Genomic DNA, 6,000 nt, shown 5'->3' on the forward strand with positions numbered 1-6,000 from the left:
GGGAATGGAGTGAGCAATCTGAGAGAATGAGGCATAGATTAATATTCACAAAATCTTGAAAATCTAGATAAAATCCACATGTAAAACTTACCAGATCGAAAATGTGGGGGATTGTTAACAATAAATATTAAGTGAGCTGAAGTTTTGACCTCTTGTCTCCAAATCCCCTGAGGATAATGTATTTCATAATGAAGGAGAAGTTTCTAGACATGAACAATGAAGAAAATTCTCTTCCTAACCCAAAATATTATATGATTTCAGGTGACTGGAATGTCATTAGAACTTTAATACCATATCTTACTTTCCTTATTTCCTTATGCATTAACATTTTATTCTGCTTTTTTTGTTCTATTGAATTATACGTGACAGAAGTATGCATTTCAACTCGTTGTACACAAATGGAATACAACTTTTCATATCTCTGGTTGTACATGATGTAGAGTAATACTATTCATGCAATCATACATGTACATAGGGTAATAATGTCCATCTCATTAGACCATCTTTCCAAACTCCTTTCCCCCTCCCATCCCCTCACTCCCCTCTGCCCAATCCAAAGTTCCTCCAATCATTCCTGACCACCACCCCAGATATGTATCAGCATCCTCTTATCAGAGAAAACATTTGGCCTTTGGTTTTATTGGAATTGGTTTATCTCACTTAGCATGATATTCTCCAACTCCGTTCATTTACTTGCAAATACCATAATTTTAGTCTTCTTTAAGTCTTAATAATATTCCATCGTGTATTTATACCACAGTTTCTTTATCCATTCATCTATTGAAGGGCATCTAGGTTGGTTCTACAATTTAACTATTGTGAATTGAGTTCCTATAAACACTAATGTGGCTGCGTCACTGTGATATGCTGATTTTAAGTCCTTGGGTATAGGCCAAGGAGTGGGAGCGCTGGGTCAAATAGTGGTTCCATTCCAAGTTTTCTAAGGAATCTCACACTGCTTTCCACAGTGGTTTGCATTCCCTCCAGCAATGTATGAGTGTACATCTCCTCCCCAACATCCTCTCCAACACTTACTGTTGCTTATATTCTTGATAATTGCCACTCCAATTGGAGATGAAATCTTAGAGTAGTTTTGATTTGCATTTCTCTAATTTCTAGCAATGTTGAACATTTTTTATTATATTTGTTAAGCAATTGTATATCTTCTTCTGTGAAAGAATTTCCTTAGCCCATTTATTAATTGGGCTATTTGTGATTTGGGTGCTAAATTTTTGGAGTTCTTTATAAATCCTGGATATTTGTGCTCTATCTGAGGTGTGTGTGGTAAAAAGTGTTTCCCACTCTGTAGACTCTCTCCTCACATTATTGATTATTTCCTTTGCTGAGAAAAAACTTTTTATTTTAAATTCATCCCATTTATTGATTCATGTTTTTATTTCTTGCACTTTAGGAATCTTCTTAGGGAAGTCATATCCTAAGCCAAAATGATGAAGATTAGAGTCTGCATTTTCTTCTATTTAGTGCAGCGTCTCTGGTCTAATTCCTAGGTCCTTGATCCATTTTGAGTTTAGTTTCATGCTGGGTAAGAGATAGGAGTTTAATTTCATTTTACTGCATATGGATTTCCAGTTCTCCTAGCACCATTTGTAGAAGAGGTTATTTTTTTTCCATTGCATGTTTATGCTGCCTTTCTCTAGTATGAGATAACCATGTTTATGAGAGTTTGTCTCTGTGTCTTCTATTCTTTACCCATTGCTCTACCTGCCTATTTTGGTGCCAATACCATGCCGTTTTTGTTACTATAGATTTGTAATACAGTTTACATTCCAGTATTGTGGTGTCTCCTGCTTCCTCTTCTTCCTAAGTTTTGCTTTGGCTATTCTGGGTCTCTTATTTTTCCAAATGAATTTCATAATTGCTTCTCTTTTTCTACGAGGAAAGACATTGGGAGTTTAATTGGAATTACATTGAATCTGTATATTGCTTTTGCAAGTATGGCCATTTTGACAATATTAATTCTGCCTATCCATGAACATGGGAGAGCTTTCCATCTTCTAAGGTTTTCTTTATTTTCTTTCCTTAGTGTTCTCTAGTTTTCATTGTAGAGGTCTCTCACCTCTTATTAGATTGAGTAACAAGTATTTTATTTATTTTGGGGCTATTGTGCATAGAATAGTTTTGCTAATTTCTCTTTCAGTAGATTCTTCACTGATGTATAGGAAAGCATTTAATTTATGGGTGTTGACTTTATATTCTGCTACTTTACTGTTTTTTTTTTTTTTATTGGTTTTAGAAGTCAGCATATTGTTGGGTCTTTTTTAATCCCATCTGGCAGTCTCTGTCTTTTGATTAATGAGTTTATGCCATTAACATTCAGGATTATTATTGAAATATGACTTGTATTCCTGGTCATTTTGGCTTTTTTCCTGTTTTTTAATTGACTTGTTTTCTCCTTCAATTAGTTTTTCCTTTAGTGTAGTTCCTCCCTTTGATGACTTTCATTGTTATTTTTTAATTTCCTCCTCATTGAATAGTTTGCTGAGAATGTTCCGTAGTGTAGATTATTTGTAAATTCTTTTGTTTATCATGGAAGGTTTTTATTTCATCATCAAATCTGAAGGTTAGTTTTACTGGATGTAAGAGTCTTGGTTGGCATCAATGTTCTTTCAGAGCTTGAAATATGTTGTTCCAGGCCCTCCTAGTTTTTAGATTCTGGGGTAAAAAGTCTGCTAATATCTGAATTGTTTTCCCTCTATATGTAATTTGATACTTTTCTCATGTAGACTTTAAAATTTGGGGCATTTTCATTACAATGTCCTTGGTGTGTATCTGTTGTAATTTTGTACATTTGGTGTCCTATAAGCCTCTTGTATTTGATTTTCCATTCTTCAGGTTTGGGAAATTTTCTGACATTATTTCATTGAAAAGATTGTTCATTCCTTTTGTTTATATCTCTGTGCCTTCCTCTATCCTGATAATTCTTAAATTTTGCCTTTTCATGTTATCCCACAATTCTTGGAGGTTCTGTTCATGATTTCTTACCATCTTTTCTGTGCAGTCAACTTTAAGATTAAATATTTCATCTTCATCGTCTGAGGTTCTGTTTTCCAAGTGATCTAATCTATTAGTAATGCTTTCTATTGAGTTTTTAATTTGGTTTATATGTTCCTTCAATTCAAGGTATCTTTTTTTTTTCTGAGTCTCTATCTCTTTATCAAAGTAATCTTTTGCTTTCTGCATTTTCTCTTTTAACTGTTTATTGAAATGATCTTTTGTTGCCTGCATTTGCTCTGTTATATCATCCTTTACTTTGCAGATCATTTTAATCATGAACATTCTGAACTCTTTCTCTGACATTTCTTCTACTGTGCTTTCAATGGATTCTATTAATATAGCATCTTCGTTTGTTTGGTAAATTCTCTTCCTTTTTTTTTCATGTTACTGATGTTTCCCCTCTAGCAGTGTGGATCCAAGCTATTAGTCTCTCCCCTATAGATTTATAGTTATATTAACAGCACCCAATGTAAATAATATGCAACCTTAAACCAAATAGCCCCTATTAAGACATTAACAGTTTTGTTACAATAAACAGAAATGTTGTGTTTGATTATTATCTACAACATGACCATTAGGTTTATGCTAAGGTCTCCAATTTCTAATGGTGGACAGAGAGAGATTGGCAGAGGGGTGTTTTGATGTGAGGTTTATGAGGTAGGAGGTGAGAATATAGAAGTGTTAGTGAAAGATGAATTAAATGAAGTTGGTTATTAGCAGGAGAAAAGAGAGAAAGAAACTCTGAGAAGACAGATAAATAAAAAATAGAGCAAGTAAAAAAGAAAAGGAAAAAACATGTAAAAAAATAAAATATCTACCATCACACTGTAATACACTATGCAAATGTCCCAGTCCTCAGTAATCTGAGGCATGAAAAGTACTTGATTTCAAAAATGTTGGGGACGTGAGAACAGGCAAAAAAGTAAAAGAAAAAATAGGGGAATAAAAAGAAAAGAGTCTTGAAGGAAAATCAAAGAATTATTTCTGTTGGAGTTCAATATCTTCTCTACCTCTCTTCTCATCTGATAGGTAGGATTGTCTGTAGTTGTTGTTAACTCCACCCTCAGGATGGTGACCTTACTAAGGTGGGAGGATTAGACTTGAAGGTGGGATGCCTGGAGGTAGGGTAGAGCAATTGCAAGTCCCTCTAGAGGACTGCAACTCAAGACTCTCATTTGGGGTCCACTCATGTGACATAGGAGCCTGATTTTAGCCTCTTCCCTCACTTGTGGATCCCACAATTCCTGGCCTCTAATTTAGTCTCTAAATGCTTTATCTCCTGCTCCTGCACTTTCACTTCACAATCAGGAACCTCTCTCCACAGAGGTCTTGGGGGCTGAGTGCTGGGACCTGTGTGCCTGTCCAGGAAAGCTTTTCTATTCTGGGTATATCAGGCCAGGTGTTGAGAGCTGTGGGCCAGCCATAGCTGCAAGTGTTGGCCATGTTGGTGGTTACAATGTGGTTGAGAGACTGGGGATTTAGGAGCCAGAGGGCCCTGTTGATTTCCAAATTGGCAGAACCAGGTAGTCAATGGATGCCGTATTGTGAAGGGAGTCATGGACCAGTCTAATGTTGGGTCCCAGAAAGTGCTTCCTGAGTTGTCTCTGGGATCCCTACGGGTGCTAGGCTGGTTGACTTGACGAGCCAGGGTCAAGATGCCCTCACACCCTTTTCCAACCTACCAACCACTTGCAAGTCTCTCTCCTACCTCTGCAGCAAGATGGTGGCTATTAACGCATGTAGCAGGGATACCTCAGATGTAACCAAACCTACAGAGACCTTTGTGATATTTTTTCAGGTTCTGGCTATTATCCACAAATGGAAGGAGCCATGTCCCTGATTGGAGGTGGTGGTGGCAGCTAACCTGTAGGTACCTTGATCTTGGGCTTCTAGTCTCTGGCCAGTGTTCTAAATGGATGCTGCCCAAACTAAAGATGGTAGTGGCACCAGCAGAGGTAATCCAAGATGGTGGCACAGGTCTTCCAAGATGGAGGCAACTGCTTTCAGAGACATAGCAGTGAGGGCAGGATATACAGTGATGGTAGGCAACCTGTTAGAGATGCAGCGCTGTGGCAGGTTGTGCTGTGGCAGATGGCTGATTCCAGGCCCTGACCAGGGTCCCAAGGTAGAGGCTATACATGGTAGGGGCTATGGAGACTGCTGCAGTGTCCCAAGATGGAGATTGCCATGCCTTGGTGGACGGGGTACTGCAGCATGGCAGTATCCATGAGGCGGCCTTATTCTGCTTTTAAAAGTATGTTTCTGGGCTGGGGATATATCAGTTGGTACAGTGCTTGCCTGGCAAGCCCAAGGCCCTGGGTTCAATCCACAGTACCGCAAAGAAAAAAAAAAAAAAGTATGTTCCCTTTTGAATTTTGCTCTTAAATTGTTAAAATTTTCACCATTCTTTCCTACCAATGCCATTAGTTAAGAAAGTCCCAGAATTCAAGGTCTTATGTTACAAAAATTAAAACTAAAGGAAGGTGCTTTGAGAGGAATCAGGAAAACACTTGCTTTTTCCAGAAGAAACAAGTGATCAGAAACTGAAAATGTCCCAATTAAAGAATGGGTGTTCTAAAAAACTTTTTGCATACATCTCAAATTATATAATTTAGGGGACCATGATCACTGTATCAGAAAATTAGTTAATGTGAGATTCTTTTTCTTTTTAAAATCAGTTCTGTCATTGCATAACTTACTACAATAAAATACACAATGAATTGATAAAATACAGTAATCAGTACACAATTTGTTGAGTTCTCATTTTTGCATGGCCACCATCTCCTCAATCAAGATAGAGAATGTCTCTATTACTATATGTCTTTGACTGTCTCTTTGTAGGGAGTCGGCCCCACTCCACCCCAGTCAGGGAAACTCTGATGTGATTTTTATCACTATAGCATAATTCTAATGACCCTAGAACTTGTCTGGTCTCCTGTGTATACTTGGGCTTTGCTCTTGCTCTTTCTGCTTCCCCCACTGTTC

The sequence above is a fragment of the Sciurus carolinensis genome, chromosome 11 (assembly GCF_902686445.1).
Source record: "Sciurus carolinensis chromosome 11, mSciCar1.2, whole genome shotgun sequence".
In the NCBI taxonomy this organism is placed as follows: domain Eukaryota; kingdom Metazoa; phylum Chordata; class Mammalia; order Rodentia; family Sciuridae; genus Sciurus; species Sciurus carolinensis.